The sequence below is a fragment of the Thermobia domestica genome, chromosome 10 (genome assembly GCF_964235325.1).
Source record: "Thermobia domestica chromosome 10, izTheDome1.hap1.1, whole genome shotgun sequence".
NCBI classification, from domain to species: domain Eukaryota; kingdom Metazoa; phylum Arthropoda; class Insecta; order Zygentoma; family Lepismatidae; genus Thermobia; species Thermobia domestica.
The window spans coordinates 103,609,612-103,628,668 of NC_137463.1; the positions used below are offsets into that span (position 1 = coordinate 103,609,612).

The 19,057-nt window shown below is 36.5% G+C and overlaps 1 protein-coding gene and 1 long non-coding RNA gene across 6 annotated transcripts in view; one reads left to right on the forward strand and one right to left on the reverse strand.

Annotated features, from left to right (window-relative positions):
- Positions 1 to 19,057, forward strand: part of LOC145662613 (uncharacterized) — a 450,934-nt gene that overhangs the window by 265,244 nt on the left and 166,633 nt on the right. The window lies entirely within an intron of this gene.
- Positions 11,803 to 17,805, reverse strand: LOC145662041 (uncharacterized). Its single transcript, XR_014126963.1, has 2 exons — positions 17,652 to 17,805; positions 11,803 to 12,114 (listed from the first exon to the last, which is right to left on the reverse strand). It is a non-coding gene; the product is annotated as an uncharacterized LOC145662041 (long non-coding RNA).

Consider the following 19,057-nt stretch of genomic DNA (forward strand, 5'->3'; position numbering starts at 1 on the left):
TGCCCGGTTTCACACAGAATTTCACGTTCGCCCATTGTTCTAACTTGCTGTCCATGATGAAATCGTAGCAGTGGTATTGCATGTGGTCAGAGTAGCATCAGCTACATACATAGCTCCCGATTACACAGAACGACGTCTCTTGGCACACTGACTTATGAAGGTCGATGCTCCCTGTGCCTGTGCGTTCAGTCGTGCTCTGTCACCTATTGACGTGTTATAGGATTAGTCTCGATACTTTTTGATACCAACTCGTATATATTATAATTTGCACACTTAACGGAGTAACTAATCGTTCATAATATAAACTACAGATAGGTGAAAAGGAGAGAAAAGATTTAGTATTTGGTCAGTATCATTACAGGTGTGTTTGGAGGGGAGGACAAGGTTCTCTACCAATATAAATAGTTCCATGTGTTTCCTTAGTGTATTACTATACTCTTGATTAATATATATGTCAATACACCTCAAACTACCCTTTTGGTCACTTGACCCGTTGCTTCCCCAAAGGACGTCCCTGTTGATTATATCACATTCCCCTCGTTTGTGAAGTTGAAGAAATCAGAGAACAAGCATAAATATGTCAGATTTTTTTGTTTTTTTAGTGTAGCAGGATAAAATAGCTTTCATATTAGGAGTACCAGTTGCCGCTTTGACCTATTTCTATTATGTATCCTTTCTTATGAACCTAACGTATTAATATACTTTAATTTTTAAACTTTGCCATCAACTGGTATTTGAAGATGTTGACCGTAGACTTCACTTGGATATCCAAATCTTCCGTCGCCTTATAGCGACGTTCACCATACACATTAGTTTATTGGAGTTTAACGCAACTTTTCAGCAGGGTCGGGCTCAACAATTTAAAATGGAATCTGACCAAACCACTACTCCGATTTCTATCCGAAGCAATACCCACCTAGTGGCTAGGGTTGCGCACGAGACGAGATGAAATAGAATTTTTGTGATGAGATTCGAGAGCAGACAGAGCTCTTCCGGTAGTGCTCTTCTCTATATATATCACTTTCATAACTCATTTTCGAGACTAAAATGGCTTAACTCTTGTGTCGTGTGCATCCCTAACAGTGGCACTAGTGACAGCCACTGATGTAGCCAGGGGTGTAGCCAAGGGGGGGCCCATCGGGGCCGGGCCCCCCCAAATGGTTTCCTGGCCCCTCCAAATGACCAGCTTTTAAAACATCATAGTAAAATTATCTCGCTTCATTCATTTAAAAGTAACAAAGTTTATTGACAATTAATAATTTATGGTAAAATAGTATGGAGAAATATTGTTTTTCCATACCGATCGAAAAATAGTATAGTATCTCTTCCTTATACCGATCGAAAAATAGGATTTTTTTTTTTTTTTTTTTTGTGACAGCAGATTACACAATTTACTGCAATTTATATTTAGCAGTTTGAAGACAAACGTTTTAACAAGGTACTACAAATACAGCCATAAAACAAAGGTATTAAACTGATTTGTAATACAGTATATTTTTATATGCTTTAACAAGTGTTTTAAAAGACATAGAGGATGGAAAATTTGGTGAGAAACAATGCTTTTATTCAATTTGGATTTCATTTGCTCTCTCTTTTATTTCTACTCAGTGTAATAAAATAATTATGTTTTTTTAGTCACGAATAATAAATATTTTTGTCAGGAAACCGTAAATAAATTAAGTGAAATTTCAAAGAAAATCAATCTTGTGTAGATAGGTTCTGTATACAAGGTCTTAAATTTAAATATAAAGGTAACTAAGAAAAGTTTTGTTGCTTTTTCACCCACCACCTTCGAACATTGATATGTCACCTAACCTGGAAGATCAAAAATAGTCCCCATCAGCATCGACGACCTTCTGAAAACGTTCTGGAAGGCCATGGAATCCATCGCGGTAGAACTTGGTGGGCCGTGAAACTAAGAAGGTATCAGGTGCATTTTGGACTTTTACTAGGGATGTGAACTGGCGTCCTCTAAGGTGATTGTCCAAAGAATGGAACAGGTGATAATCGGACGGTGCAATACCCGGGGAATATAGTGGTTGCAATATTGTTTCCCATCCAAGGCGGAAAATGGAGTCCTGAGTCATCTTAGCCACGTGGGACTTAGCGTTGTCCCGTAAACGAGGACCCATTTGCAATTCAGAAGTGATGGCTCCAGAGTTTTGAGTTTTTGTTGAGCACAACAGAGCTGCTGACACTACACAGTTGCATTGATACTCTGACCAGCTGGTAGCAGTTCCCGATGCACGATGCACCAAAGACACAGCAGGACCTTCTTCTGGTACAGTACTGGTTTTGGCTGTTTTGAAATCGGTTCATGGGATGCTAACCAATGATGACGGCACCGTGGAGCTTCGTATAGAACACACTTTTTATCACATTTCAACGCCCTGTCCAGAAATGGCTCCGAAAAAGTAAATAAACACAGGCGACTGCCGCGTTGCCTTCTGACCCGGAGTCAAAATATGTGAGACCCATTGATCCATCTTGTAATGCTTCACAAGTTGATGGATGTGCTGCCGAACGGTTTCTCCACACACTGAACTGTAGTCCCAGTTCCTCTTTGTACCTGTGTTGGTCTTCTGGCACGTGGTGTTTTCGGGTGTTTCGTCGTCGTCCTTAAACTTGTTAAACCATCGCTGCACTGTCCGCGTCGTCACGACACCCTCACCAAAGGCCTGACATATCTTATGTCCCGCTACAGATGTGCCATGTTCCCTCTGTCTTTACGCAAGTTCACGGTGTGTCTGAATTGCCACAACCAGGTAGTATGTTGGATATACCCACACCAACAACTAACGTTCGCCTTATCTCCACTCGCATTCAACTCACGGTGTAAGGTCCAATTGAACACAGACTTCCACGAAAAGGGACAGAACTTTCTTGGTTACCTTTATAGTTATGCACAAAAGTATAGCGTTTGGTCCCGGGCAGTATTCTTGATTAAGCATAATAAAAACTATCTTGAATATAATTTATGGATAATAATAATAATAATAATAATAATAATAATAATAATAATAATAATAATAAGCTAAAATAGTGTATTTAGTTTTCCAGAAGAAAACCAACATTTTCCTTTCTTTCGGGCCTCAAAAACACTAGCGGCAACACTTTTTTTTTTGGCTTTGTACATTGTAGCTGGCCCCCCCTCAAAAACGACGGCCCCCCCTACACAAACCTGCTGGCTACACCCCTGGATGTAGCACACACTGTATAAAGTTGTGTATGAGTGCAGCAACGAACACTGAACCAGATATGAAAGTCTTTAGGTTTCGTTCTCATCAAAAACTTCTGGAGCAATACTTTTCTGTAGAGGATCGTCTCATTACGTGCAATGCTGAAATAAAATGAAATCCTGCAGTTCTGTCCCATGGTTATGCTGTGTAGGCTAAAGGAGACGGTGATGATGAGAAGTGAATGAAATTGTGAAATGGAAAATATGAAAGAAAACGGAAGAATCCCGAAAAAACTTACGCACGCGGTGTAGTCCACCACGAAGCCCACTTAGCGCGAGCTGGGATCGAACTAGGGACCTGACGCACCAGAGGTGCGCATGCAATGATGATAATGGTCAGATGTCTGTTCTGAATATCGATTATCATCCTGGAGATTGAAATATGTTCATAAAGTACTTCAGCCTTGAAGCTATGCTCCGTCACGGTGGCAACACTTTTCCATTGCTGCCGATTGCATACGGAATTTGGATGAAAGGAACAATTTTAGGCGTCACTTCAAGGTGTGAACTGTGATCTGTACAAGTAGCATGTCTGGGGAGATCGCGAGCTTGGACTACAGCTAGGATAAATCACATTTTATTTGCAAATGAAGCAATAGGGCAAAATTTGTATATTATGTAAGAAAGGATTGGCCATTAGGACAGTCACGTGTGCCAAGCAAGATGAATATATTGCACCATTCTTTGGTTGATCGATAGTGATATTGCTATTACATCCACATTATATTAGGGATTATGGAGATTTCCGTGAAAGCCATGGGCAAAGAGGACCCTACATTCAAATACATAAAGGACCAGTAATTTCCATAGTTGAGTGACATTAAAACAAAAATCTGTTCATCGTACCGCAGATCAGGACTTTCTTCCAAGATGAGTACTTTGACTCAATTGCGTATAGTAATAAGAAGACAGCATGGGATGTGCAACGAACTTAATTGAAACAATAGGACAGAAAACTTCATTGAACTGATAGAAAATCTTATTCAGAACAACCAGAAGCCCACTCACACACTTTGATTCTTAAACTAAATCTTCGAATGGTGTTGAAGATGTCGACCTCAGAAGTTTACTTCCATATTACTTAAGCTTCCAGAGCCTCGTTTCTTCAGCCTTCCCATTTTATGGGTTGTAATATGTTCCTGAGGTCATGCTTCCTTCACTCTCTAAATTTTTTCCACTAGAAACTCAGGGCAGTTAGTAACGAACATAAAGATGAACTCCACCAAGCGATCTGAACAATCGAAAACTTAACTTACCGGAAAGAATGCTTAGTAATATCACTGCATCATGTTGAATTGTATTGTATTGATTGTAATTTAGGACTTAGTTTTTTTTTTTTTTTTTTTTCGAAAATGAGTCAATAATTTATCATTGTCAAATTTGTAATCAACATCCTGGTATGGGACACTATTTCTTTTCTTTGTCAAAATTTTTATTAACCAGTGTTAGTTTTTTTTTTTTTTTTTTTTTTCTATGAATCGAACTTGAAACCATATGAAAACAAGCCTAAGAAGGTAAGTTTGTATCCGCACTTTCTTCTTTTCATATTGCTTGTTTTAATTCATGTAATTTTGTATTAATCATTAATTAGTTTATCATATATGGCTGATTGTAGTCATCAGGCGCGCACCCAGAAATTTTTGTTGGAAAAAGTACGGTACAGGCTTTATAGTGGGGTCCAATACTAAAAGTCGTTACGTCTGTTCAATATTGAACGGGTATTATTTTGCACTTGGAAAGACGATAAGTAATTAAAAATACCTTCACCTATACAAAAATTTTCTAGATTTTTTTTTTTTTTTTTTTTTTTTTTTTTAAATAAGAGAAAGAGTAAACATGAAGTATCAGATCAAATATCCATGCTACATGAATCATTTCCCTGTTAAAGAAGTATAGTTTTATTAAGAAAGTGTACAAATGTATGTAGAGTTAGTAAGTTTCTGGAGAGTCTGGACCTGGTAGACGCCCTGTGGGCGTGCCCTTGGTAGTCATATTCTCTTAATTCATTTTGGTGTTCAATATTATGTTATTTAGTGAATTCTTATATTAATTGCCTCCTATATTTGTGCCCTCATCACTGATCTAGTGACTAGCTCGTGCTTTGGTGACGAAGTCCCGGGCTTGATAACCCTTTGTTTTCGAACAGGTTACAGTTGTTCGGTGTGTTCCTTTGTAGTCAATGGGTGTCGTCTTATATAATCTTGCTACTCACAAAGGACATAAGTACAAAATAATCAATGCTATAACGTTTGCTGATCTTTGTGGACTATCTGACAGCACAAAAGAAACACGGAGAAATTACTCTTTAGCCAGAATAGAAACCGCATTGCAACAAGAAATTACAGAATAATTATAAACGGTTCGCGACGTTTTAGAGTGAAATATATAATTTATGTATAGGAAACTATTAACACAATACGTTTGTCGTGATGACACGAAAGAACACACTTGGAAATTTAATTTCTTATATTCGTAATCTTGGCGACAGATGGCAGCACAAGTATAATTTTCAATGTGGCATCTATACAACACAGAGCATTCTGTGTTTTGGAATATGAGAGGTGTTTTTCTGTTGTTACCATCAGTGGCGGCGATTGGACGTTAAAAGTGGGGGGGGGGGCAAGACATTATTTGGATATTCGACGAAAGGTTGTATAACTAATAGGATACTATCTTTTTCAGTTAAAATACCGTATATCGTATTTCATATTTTATTAAGTAAATTGACAAGAGAAACGCAAGTAGGTACTAGCCCTTTGTACTCTTAAAGAACGAAAGTGTAACAAGAGATTTGATTCCTTGCTCATGAACATTTAAAATTCGTTTGAAAAATTGGGTGATCAGATTATTTAATAACAAAGTTGCAAAACAAATAAATAGAAACGATAATATTAATCACAGTAATGAATAATGAGTCTTGTTTTGTATAAGTTATATTGAAACTGGGGATTAATGAACAACTTATATTTTTAATTCCACAGATGCCGTTAAATGTATGTTATTACTCTTAGAAAATGAGAGAGTAAATACTACAAGCATATGCTACGACATTTAAAGAAATAAGCAATTGCAGTATTAATTGCTTTAGATTGCAATTAAAATGCAATTTCAGTAGCTATCTTAACTCCACGGGAAGACAAATAACCAATATGTACTCACACAACACCAAATATTGTATGGCCATTTTTTCTATGAACCATAGAAAAACTTTACATTTCCAAATGAAACTATATACATTAAGGAGTCACTTCAAAAAGGTGAGGGGGCAACTGCTCCTCTTGTCCCTCTAATCGCCGCCCATGGTTACCATTATGCATTCCTTAGATAGTTTGTAATTGACCGCCAGGTAAAAAAAAAAAAAAAAAAAAAGCATTTTGAGACAATATTGACAGTTTAAGGACACTAGCTGCTTCTGTAAAGGTGAAAAGCACAGACGCACAAGCATAGTAGGGAATATCCGAAAGCGCGTGTGGGAGCGAACTTTACTACTGTATAGATGAGTGTCGTGTTATGAAAATAAGCCACATCGAACATTTCTAACAGTATGTCTGAAACCTGGACAGTTTCGGTATATTTTCATGTATCATCCGCTATTGTAAGCGTTATATAATTGTTATAACATCGACGAATCATTTATAATCACATCCTGTACAATTGGTTGTACATTGACTAAATACCAAGAGAGAAGGTGACATCGGAAACGTCCTTACGTAAAGTGACGAAATCAAACACTGCCAAGGGAGCACGGTGACTCAATGGTGGAGCACACACCTCTGGGCCTAGTGATCCATAGTTCCATCCCCGACCTTACGGGTTTGTGGTGGATAATATCCTGTGCATGGGTTTCATAGGACTTCCCCATTTACTTCCATATTCTCATTCCGTCGATTATTTTACAGTCACACATTAATTCATCAGTCTTCTTTAGCCTAAAGGGCATTTTCGTGGGACGTAAAACAAGGAATTATGTTTTATTTATCTCAAAAAGTGCAGCGAGGTATGATAGGAAATAATTGCCCAAGTTGGTTACGGAGAAAAGGTGGAAAGACTCATTCAGCAGTGGATTTATAATAGTTTTATATTATTATTATTATTATTATTATTATTATTATTATTATTATTATTATTATTATATGTTGTTGTTGTTGATGATGACTGTGCAGCAACATCTATGAACTGCACAGTGTTGTATAACATGGTCTTTCTAGTATAGGAGCCATTTTGGAAATAGTAATATATATTCGAAGATTACAAGTAAAATTGCACTGCGAATATGAAGAAAGTGACTATTAGCATATATTACATAATTTTTTGTTTTTTTCACATACTTCTGTCACTGAAATTCGTGAACATAACCGATGTAAACGTTTCGTAAGATGGGCTTAACCTAGCATAAACTACTCATCGGAGCGTCTTACCTTCAGTATATATATTTTTCGTTGATGAATAATTCATGAAGGCGTTCAACAGACACATACTAGCTGTTAGTGGCAACAAAAGCTTTACTTGATTTGCATACTTTTGAAAAGTACATGGGATTTGTATTTTACGTGGCGTGATACGAGGAATGAAATGGCGATTTTCTTTGTAAACAAGGCAGGGTATACAACAGTATTACGTATCTCAATTAGTGTGTCTCGTCCGCTAAGCAAAGAAACGTGCCATTGTCAGCATTTGTCTATTATATCTGAATATGAACTTTCATATTTGATTTGATTTTTAGTTTAGCGTCCGTTTGAGCAGCGAAGCTATATGAGATGTGGACTTACAGCTTAACTTGGGATCCGAACCACATGAGCACCCACCGGGAATCGAACCTGGATCTCCCACGCCAAAGGCGCGTACGATAACCGCTTAGCTACGAGGGAGCTCACAAGAAATATTATCAAAAGTAACAGTCTAAAGATGGTTCATTCGGTTTCGTTCTTAAAATTTTGATCTCCAAGACGCTCTTCGCAATGCGCAACCAATCTCAGAAAAAGTATATGATGATATAGAAAAAATGAGCAAGATCAGTATGTAAACAGTCATTACATCGCCAATATCCTGAACATCCATCACCAATAGGGATGGCCAGTTCCGGAATCCGGAGTGTAAAATCGAAGAAAGAAAAAAAAAAGAATCCGGAATCCGGATCCCGTAAAATTTGGTCCATCCCTAATCACTAGTGTTACAATTTGAAGAAAGCTGGCTATCAAAATGCTCTTAACCCCTTGGTTGTATGCATCCCATTTTACTTTGTTGATTGTCTGGTTGCCGCATATTTTAGGATATGTTTTTCTTAGGCGTTGCAGGAATTATTAATGTTTTAAAATAACTGATTAATTACTAATTTTTTCAAATATTTTATACGTAAGAACCTTTGTCGGAAATAACTTATTTGATTAGTGAAAACCGCATTGAAATATAACCAACGATTCTCGATATAATCGCAAACATGCCTACCCACCTACATACATACACACATACAGGTCAGACTGAAAACTTTTTTGAAGTCTGTTAGAAAGGAAACGTTTAATCGAAGCCTATCTCAAATCCATTTAACATTTAATTAATTAATGTGAGGAATTAATGTTTTACTCTCTGTGATACTTGTTCTATTTCTGTTTTGTGGCTACACTATAGATTAGTCACGTGATCATTTAGCGCGAAGAGGAATATTTACACGCTATTAAAATATACCAGTGTCAGTTCCGATAAAGATGGAATGGGGTGTATTTTTCTTTTTACTCATTGTCAGTGTAAATCTTCCGGATCAAAAATATCGTGGCAAGACTCATTCTCAAATTTTTGAAATTTTCCAGTACCTTAGATTCGAAATAAATCAGGTTTAACACATGCTAACTGAATTATTGGTCCATTTGGTATAATGCGATATCTTTCAAGTTTGAGTTTTTTTTTTTTTTTTTTCAGGAGAGGAAGAGTAGTGGTAGAACGCTCATCTCTAGAAGGTACCTGGTTCAACTCCAGGCAAGTGAGCTTGTGGTGGACAGCATAGTGTTCGTCTGTTTTCTTGGGGTTCTCCCGTTTCCCCCACATTTTCATTCACCAATTCTTTCATAATCGTACACTTTTATTAATCATCTGCCTTCTGTAGCCTTAAGGACAAATTTCAGCGGGCCCTGTATGTATATTAGGGTGGAATGAGAAAATAAAATTTTCGAGTATCTAATTCTAATAGGTCTCAAAAGTTGCTTATTAGCATGCTAATCAATATGAAAATATCGAAAAAAAATTACAATTTGGATCTTCAGTTCGCGCAAAGGGTCTAAAGTTTTAAAAACATAATGAAGAAAAAAAAATATCTTTACCCAAGAAATAAACAATTACTTTATTTCCATTTCTATAGCGTCTAAGTAGCTCTACCTTATTTTAGTTGTGTGAGGTCATGTTTGTTAATAATTTGTTAATGTGAATAATTTTATACATTTTATTTTCATAATGGTTTTGCAGCCCTTCGCCCATTTCTCAACGTTTTCTTTTCTTTGAAATCGACCAGAACTCACCACGAGGAGATAGCTGCAATTCGATTTTCACCCACGCCCTATCCAACCATCTTATCAATTAGGATGTGCTAAATTATGTTGATTTAGTCAAGGACGTTGTCTTAAATTGAGATTTAAAAAAATAATCAAATTTCGATATTTTGAGTCTTGAAAACAAAGTTGCTCTAATGTAGCTATCTCTGTTTTCTTGTCCGAACACTTTTCCTGTAGACTTTGTAACAAGTTTGACACATCTTTCAACTTCCTGAGTATATCATGGAAAATGCAACCTGTCGCCCTCCTCCAGTGCTCGAAAGCTTAACAACAGAAACTATCTTATCATTTATGCGTGACAAATCTGCTCCTGAGTTTGACTTTTTAAGTTTTCCATTATATACTCAGAAAGTTGAAAGATGTGTCAAACTTGTTACAAAGTCTACAGGAAAAGTGTTCGGACAAGAAAACAGATATTACATTAGAAACAGCTACATTAGAGCAACTTTGTTCTCAAGACTCACAATATCGAAATTTGATTTTTTTTAAAAGAAAAAAATCTGAATTTAAGAACGTCCTTGATTAAATCAACATAATTTAGCACATCCTAATTGATAGGATGGTTCGATAGGGCGTGGGTGAAAATCGAATTGCAGCTACCTCCTCGTGTGAGTTTGGTCGATTTCAAGGAAAAGAAAACGTTGAGAAATGGGCAAAGGGCTGCAAAACTATTATGAAAATAAAGTGTATAAAATCACTCACATTAACAAATTATTAACAAGCATGACCTCACACAACTAAAATAAGGTAGGGCTACTTAGACGCTATAGAAATGAGAAAAAAATAATATGTTTATTTCTTGCGTAAAGATAAATTTTGTTTTTCTTTATCATTTAAAAAAAAATTAGGCCGTTTTCGGGAACTGAAGATCCAAAGTGTAATTTTTTCGTTATTTTTATATTGATTTAGCATGCGAATAAGCAACTTCTGAGCCCTATCAGAATTCGGTACTCGAAAATTTGATTTTTTTCGCTTTACCCTAATGTGTGTATATGTACGCAACATGTAATGTAGCAGATTTATGAAAAAATTCAATCTTTTTGCATTGTCTACCAACATTTAATTGTGGATAGGTGGTAATACTGGTGATCAGTAGAGATTATATTAATGCTCTAGTATAATGTTGAAACAGTGAATATTTCATATTCTGTACCAAAATATATGTGGGTCGTAATTAATTCAATTTTTATAGATTTGATTAAACCTCTAACCTCTAACCTCTAACTTATCACCAATTTCATTTCTGTGTCGTTGTCAATGCGAATGTATTGTTTCTGATTTGTAAACAGAACACAGAAATATATGTAAGTAAGGAATCTCCAAATTTAGCCATATTGAGAAATAAATAAATAAATAATATAGAAGTAATAAAACTAATAAAAATGCTAAGTCGTGGCCCCGCGTAGCGTAGTCGCTAATGCTCTCGTCTTTGGTGCGAGTGGTCTTGGGTTCGATTCCTGGTGAGGGGGCTCGGTCGAAAAAGTGGAACAGCTTTTTTAGGCCAGCCGTCTTGAGTGAGGTTTTCCTGAGTTTCCCTCATTCACACCAGGCAAATGCCGGGATGGTGCCTAATATAATAGTCCCGGCCGCTTCCTTCCTTTTCATCTGATATTGTGCTCGCCGAGGGACATCATTCCTCATACGTGACGGGCTAAATGACCTTAGATGCCGAGAGCCCAGAAATCTAATTCCTAATCCTAAAAAATAAGAAGTCATATCCAGTTGTATCCTTCAGAAGTTCTGATCCTGTAGGAAACTGATACGTATTTTTCTTCTGTCTGAAAAGTTTTTCTTGGAAGCCTATTAATTCGACAAAGCATACTCTAACCTATGGTTGTGAGTAGTGAACTTTATAATATTTTTTTTTCAACCATGATTGTACAAATTACTCACTTATTTCATAAACCAAAACCATATTATAGGTAATTTCCTTTAACAATGTAAATTGTACTTTCGCGCTCATGTTGCTACCCATATTTACAAATAGGTTTCTATTTCACCGTTGGACTAAATGATAACACTGGATTTATGTTTTTAGTTTTATTTTGGAAAAAAATTTCACTTCCAAAAGTTCAAGGAGAGAATCTTGAAGTTTGTACAGCGTACATGTAACAAGCTCATTTGTCCGTGGACGGTTCCAGCGTCGTTAATTTAAAGAATCTGTCCTAACGAAGCTGAACCACTTCAGCGTCCATAATAGCCGTAGTAGCCAACAGCTGGGTAGTAAGCGCCTGCAAGACCATAGCCGTAGTAGAACTGTTCGGCTGGTTTCAGTTGTTCCTTGGGAGCCTGAGCGGAAACGGCCAAGATGGCGAAGAGGGCAACGAAAAGGATCACCTGTAATGAGAAGAGTAGAAGAGATTTATCAGTTGAGTAACTTTCTAGTGCGAAAGCATCCTTTAATGAACACTCTTAAGACTTTCTTGAAAATGAAAGAAACAGAGAAAGAAATCAATCTAGTTTCAAATAATTGAAAGCTTTCCGTTATATTTTCTTAACAATGTTCACAAGAATTTAGTCCATTTCTGCAGATTTATATTAAAATTTTCGTTAACACATTTAAATTCAATAAAATAAAACAACGATACGTGCTCCTTTTTCTTATTATTTAATTCACTATTGTTTGTTTCAACCATTGATGAAACCAGATACTATTACTTTTGTGTAGCATCAGAGCGTTCAGCTCTAGTGCGAGAGGTCCCAGATTGGATCCTACGCCATATGAATCTGTGTGCACAACATCATGTCCGTGAATTCTCTTGTTTTCTTCCACTTTCTCATTTTACCAATTAATTTTCACAATCGTTCATATCATCTGTCTCCTTTAGCCTCTAGGGCATAATCATGGGACATAAAACTTGAGATTTCACTTCTCGGAATCATGGTTCCAATAATTGAGACGACATATCAAGAAGTGCATGTTTATTCCCCCTGATTAATGATTCAATTCGGCTTTGAACAAAACCTCGACATGGAGCCACGCTGGCTCAGTGGTAGAGCGCGCACGATTCCATGTTCGATCCGAAATTGCACCAAGTAGACTCTGTGGTGGACACATTATGTGCATAGGTTTTCTTGCGGTTCTCCCATTTCCTCGCTCTTTCTTCATTCCATCATTTCGTTTATCATTTGCACTGTTTCCCTTAGCCTTGGAGCATAATCAGAAGACGTTTCAACATCCATTTCATGAAACAGTTATTCTGAAAATGCTCTCCGTAAAATTATATATCGAAAAAAGAGAAAAAAATATGCTGCTATCTATTGGGAATAAGCGCGATTTTACACTCACCGTACGTAAGTTCAAATATAGCAAGTTCTGGTATTTTATTTGAGCGTGTTTTTTAATATATATATATATATATATATATATATATATATATATATATATATATATATATATATATTGGTCTAGGAATTAATTCGTGCGGTTGGTACGCACACATTGAAGCTGTAGTACAAACACAAAATACATAAATACCTTAAGAAAAATATTGTCCATCGCTAGCCACCACTTTCGCCCATCTGTCAGGCAATGTACGGATTCCGTGGCGAAAGAAGTCCTCATCCTTGGAAGCGATCCAGTCAGAGACCCATGTTTCGATATCTTCTGAAGAAGTAAACCGCTGTCCAATCAAATCGTTGTTCATGCAATCGAACAAGTAGTAGTCCGAAGGAGCAACGTCTGGTGAATACGGCGGGTGGGGTAAAACTTCCATCCGACATTTTCTAAATAGGTTTTGACCGGTTTTGCGACATGTGGGCGAGCGTTATCATGTTGAACAATAAGTTTATCATGTCTGTTCTCCCATTCTGGTCGTGTTCTGGCCAGAGCTTGCTTCAAACGCATTAATTGTCGTCGATAACGTTCTCCATTCATAGTTTCACCCGGTTGCAGCAGCTCATAGTACACCACACCTTTCATATCCCACCATATGCACAGCATAACCTTTGCACAGTGAATATCTCGTTTTGGTTGTGATGGACCTGGTTCACCTGGTTTCACCCAGGCCTTTTTTCGTTTAGGGTTCTCGTAATGGATCCACTTCTCATCACCCGTAATAATTCGATGCAGAAACCCCTTTCTGCTCTGTCGTTGAAGCAGCAATTCGCAAATGGTTTTTCGTCTTTCAACGTCTCTGTCTTTCAATTCATGTGGAACCCAATGTGACATCTTTTGAATCATTCCCATGGCTTTCAAGCGTTTGGAGACTGTTGTTTGATCAACGCCTAATGCTGCTGCAAGTTGTTCCTGCGTTTGACACGAATCCTGCTCGAGCAATGCTGTCAATTCTTCGTCTTGAAATTTTTTTGGCTGTCCAGCTCGCTCTTGGTCTGCCAAGCCGAAATCACCACTTCTAAACCGTGCAAACCACTTCTGACACGTTCGCTCAGCTAGAGCATGGTCACCATACACTTCCACCAAAATACGATGACTTTCAGTCGCACTTTTCTGCATGTTAAAGTAATGCAGCAGGACACCCCGCAAAAACACTTTATCAGGCACAAATTGCGCCATGTTCACTTAACTACAAACTGGTGTTGTTGACGCTTTAATCCACTGCCCTATACTACGAACGATACGCGATGACAGGGGTTTGCAACACATGTGTGGATACACGGAACTGTGGGACGCTCCGTTCGTTGCGCCATCTCTTGTCCACCCGCACGAATTAATTCCTAGACCAAATATATAATATATATATATATATATATATATATATATATATATATATATATATATATATATATATATATATATATATTATATATATATATATATAATTGAAAATAATGTTTTTCTGTTTACATAGTGTAGAGGAATATGAAAGTTGTGAAGCTGTTGAAATCGGTAATTGTTTTTCTTATCATTTTTGTAGTGCAAGACTTTTTCCTTGCTTCGAATATAAAACTGTGTATGAAACCTAAAGATATTTTATATTAACATATTTCATATTTCTTGTTTATGTAATTTCATCCATTACGACTTTAGAACTTATTACATAAATGATTTATACTTTTTGACCAGGGCTTATACATTCTTTATAATATATATTTACAGTTTCTTTATTTTTCTGTCTGAGCGTAGAAAGAAAGTGGAAGATACAATATATATTGATCTTGAATCGGTTGACCATATTGCATATGACTATTGAATGGTTAGATCCTATTCGCATGTTTGTATGTTACGTATAAACGCTTTGCTATTTACTATAAATGAATCTTTTTTTTTTTTAAATTGTTTCAGAACATGTGTATGTATAGCACTTAGTTAATCCTAATAATAAACGACTTACGTCGCAATGTATTCGTCACGCTAACCATAATGAACAGATATTTTAATAGATGCCACTTCCTACATGTATAGCGAAGGGCTTGAAAATTTAGTTGATGGGCAAACTAAAAAGTCTTAAATATAAACACTTAGAACTTTTAATTAAGCACGATTTTACCAGTGTACGGCGGGCACAAAGCTCAGATGGTACAACGTGTATATCTAACTTGCTTACTCATTATATGGTTAAGGGGCCTGGAAACGGATGCTTGGCTTTGTGTTCTAGCCCAATTCAATCAAACCAATAAGTATTATTATTATTATTGCTATTATTATACACTTCTGTAGGATCCGATCTTATCTTCCTATTTTCTCGTCCTACCCAAAGGTCTTTTGTTCGCAGATTTGTAACTAGCAGTATGCCTCACGTATGTGTTTCACATTCTAGCGACGAGCTACATCTATCTCAGACGTCTCGAGTAAATTATTCACACTGAGTTTGTGACGAGCACAGTTAATATAAATACGAGCACAGTTAAGAAATTAATACAAAATAGAAAAGGTACCCAATTCCTTCATTCGTATTGTTAGTTATGGGCATATGTTGTGGACCTATGGGAGGGAAGTAGAGGTCGACTGTAGGAGCTGTAGCTACTCCTGAGCTCTAAATTTACCCAGGATAAAATGGTATTAACGACGGTTATCTTATTTTACATTGAACAAAATGTCACACAAAATTTCTACTTATGATAATGTCTTGGAAAATTTTTCATGAGAGCATATTCCAGCCTTATATATTATGCTTCTTATGTTAAATGAATCGAAATATTCTTTATTCGATTTACGAATTTTAGTCAAAATTTGAATAATGAACTATTCGATTTATAACAGCACAAGTATGCATACGGTTTATCCTGTTTCTTACGTGAAACATATGGTTTGTTCCCTACCTTTTAATGCTTTCCATATACATTACTCATGTAAAAGTGTTCGATAGAGCGTTCACCTCTGGTGCTTGGGGTCCCGGGTTCGATCCCAGCCCCCACCAAGTGAACTTTGTGGCGGACAAACACCGTGCGCGTGGGTTTCCTCGGGGTTCTTCCGTTTCCTCCCACTTTCTTCATGCCACCATTTCATTCATTACTTATCACCGTCTCCTTTAGCCTAACCGGCATAAGTCATTGTTGACAAATATATTTTCGTTTGTAAAAATTAAATAACAATGTTTCATCTTACGAACACAGATGACAAATTTTTTGAATGAATCAAATTTTAACCCAGTACTGCTTTAGTTCATAACATTTTGTAAACTGCTGGAAATATTGAGATGCTACTACATCAAAACAATAAAGATTAACACAGGATAGTAATACATGCAAGCTGACTTCTCAATTTGTGGCAATTGACCTTGCCAGTGAGGGTAAAGTTCTGACAGTATTAGTCTTGAGTTCATGCAATATTAAAAAATAAATAAATAAAATAAATGAAAAATTGAAGTGGCGAAGGAGAAACGTAACAATTTTGAATATTCACTTTTTGTCTTGTTCATAATACAGTATTTCTAAGAAAGTTTGATTTTGAAACATTGCTACTTATAACAGTTTAAAATTTCGATTTATTAAAACCGTCATCGCTGGTCTAGTTGGTTGTAGTGCACGAAGTCCCGGGTTCGATTCTTGGTGAGAAAAAATCGAAGACTCACCCACATTGATTCAGATCCCACTTTACATTGAGGTTCTTGTCCTTATATAGCCTTCTGCCGAGAAAGCAAGCAAGCACAAATCCACCAACAGGTCGATTTATTATAGAGGAAAAAATTAAATGAAATCTTTAAGTTTTACGTCCCACGATTATGCCGGCTAGGCTAAAGGAGATGGTTATGATGAGAAATGAATGAAATGGTGGAATGAAGAAAGTGAGAGAACCCCGAGAAAACCCACGCGCACGGTGTTTGTCCACTTGCGCGAGCTGGGATCGAACAAAGGACCCCATGCACCTTATTTTAAAGAATTCTATTCATGTAATACTATTTGCAAGCCATATAAAATTTATTGCAAAATTCTGAAACACCTGCAGTGTTTGTCGTAGCATGAAGACTCTTCACTAAGTTCCCCTGCATGTTTATGAATTTTAGTCAATAACATGAATAAAATATTTTTTAAAAAAGTGAGCCAGATAGTATCTCGAAAATGTTATTACCTATATTATTGTTTTCAGTATCATTCATATAGTGTGCCCAACAATTATGACATACATTGGGGCACAAATTTCGCACCGTAATTTCTGGACTGATATAAGAAAATGTTAGGAAAAATTTGTCAGTTTATTTAATAGCATTTTGGAGATACTACTTGGCTCACTTACTACATTTTTGATATTCTTCATTGTCTTTAAGTTACTCGCTAAAATTTTCATAAATGGAGGCGAACTTAGCGAAGAGCTGTTTTTGATTTTTTTTTCAAATAAAGTAAAGCTGTGTAAGCATAGAGTTGGAAATAAAATTTAATATCTTGTAGAGTTTGAAGATGATGTGTGGCTACTTGCATTCTATAAGTGAAAGTAAGAGTGGATAGAGAGAAACCGTCTACTTAGTAATACTTACCAAGTACTTCATGCTGGCGGTTTGATTGTTGCTGATGCTACCTGTAGTTCAGCTTGTCGGGTGGAGGATTACTCTGCCTTTATATACATAAATCTGCTCCAAAATATACACAATCCCTGACCTTCAATTCTGAGCCGCTTCCGCGTGCAAAGAAGGGTGTGGTCCTTCAAAAGGACTAGTATTACCACCTATGGTGTTCGTGACCATGAATTGATACCTTTTTTCTGCTGCAAGTCCCATTATGTACTTGGATCATGCTCTCGTCTGCTATTGGGGATGCGTTTTGTTGCATGAAAAATCTTCATGTAAGATGATTTTCTTTTCTTTCTTTTCTTTCTTTTCTTTTTCTTTTTCTTTTTTCTTTCTTTTTTTTTGTCCTTTTCTTTCAAATCGCTTACAGCTCTATAACTTCTTTCTTCAAGTCGTTAAAACCTATAAAGAAACATTATGTATTTACTTGCCAAGGTTGATAGTACTTTTTTTATATAGTTTCATGCAGAATTTAGGAGATACACCAATATGAAATATGTATTTGTCTGGACCGGAACTCAAGATTCTGTTTTGGACAAATGTGTCTGTTGTAGCTTATGGGTATTTACGTAAGACTGAAAAACGTACGCATTTACAAATGTGAAAATGTTGCATTTACGAGAAAAAAGTTAAAAGATGTCATCTCCGGTAAAAGTTCGATTTCCCTTATATGCAATTTCTGATGCATAAGCATAATACCAATAAAATTACGAAGTAAGTTCTTGTTTCGTTTATAATTATGTAATCATTATTACTAGGATTTTGGTTTAAGGTATTAGACAATGTGTTCGTAACGAACATTGAAATAAAGTCTACGCGAATAAGTGGCAGTTCGTTAACCTCTAGACTCCTGGAGATCCTTATTTTAAACAAATTCACTATCTTGGTTTTGTGTTTACGTATCTGTGTAAAAGCTAAAATTACGCCCATTAGTTACTAATGCACTTTTTCTATTTTTCCGTTCTTTTTCAATTTTAAACGATAAAGAAGAGGGGGCTCTAACAGCATCTTTCTAGGTTATTGGGAAATTCGGATCTTTCATATAGTATAAGATAATATGTCGGTGTTGAAGGTATCAAGTCGTTATTTAACGTATATCAGAAAATTCAGGAGGCGAAAGCTACGTTGGCTCAGTGGCAGAACGCTCACCTCTGGTGCGTAGGATCTCTGGTTCAATTCCAGCTTGCGCTAAGTGGGCTTTGCGGTAGACAAACACCGTATTATCGGATTTTGTACAGGTTTTCCGTTTCCTCCAATTTTCTTCATTCCATCGGATTATTAGTCCTCATCATAGCCATTCCCATAGTCTCTATTCATAACGTGAGACATAACCAAGGAACCTCATTTCATTTAAAAATTCAGGAGCTGAGGGATTA